The 312-nt window shown below is 54.8% G+C and overlaps 1 protein-coding gene across 1 annotated transcript in view; it reads left to right on the top strand.

The window, feature by feature from the left end:
- FAM69B (family with sequence similarity 69, member B) overlaps nt 1-312 on the top strand; it is a gene marked incomplete at its 5' end in the record, with an annotated part of 4111 nt that overhangs the window by 980 nt on the left and 2819 nt on the right. The window lies entirely within an intron of this gene.

The following is a 312-nucleotide window of genomic DNA, read 5'->3' as shown; positions in this document are numbered from 1 at the left end:
AAGCGGGGGCCCACCGGGACTGCTGTGCACACCCCTTGTCAGGGGAACGGGTCACCCGAGGAGGGGGACGCCAGGCTCTGGCTGAAAACGCCTCGTTCATCAATCCCTCAGCAGAGAAGGGAGGCAGGAATTGCCATAACAACAGCGACGATCGTTTAATTTGATTTTCTGCATGACTCTGACCACGGGGTCTCGGGTGCTAATTCCTGCTCTGAGCTCAGGGTTTAAGACGCCGTGTCCGGCCATGTCCCCTGTGAGCAGGTCAAGGGGTTAATTACCACTCGAAGAAAAAATGAAAAGGGAAAAGATACA

The sequence above is a fragment of the Buceros rhinoceros genome, unplaced genomic scaffold, assembly GCF_000710305.1.
Source record: "Buceros rhinoceros silvestris isolate BGI_N320 unplaced genomic scaffold, ASM71030v1 scaffold8376, whole genome shotgun sequence".
Lineage (NCBI taxonomy): Eukaryota > Metazoa > Chordata > Aves > Bucerotiformes > Bucerotidae > Buceros > Buceros rhinoceros.
This window is presented reverse-complemented; position numbering and strand designations above follow the sequence as displayed.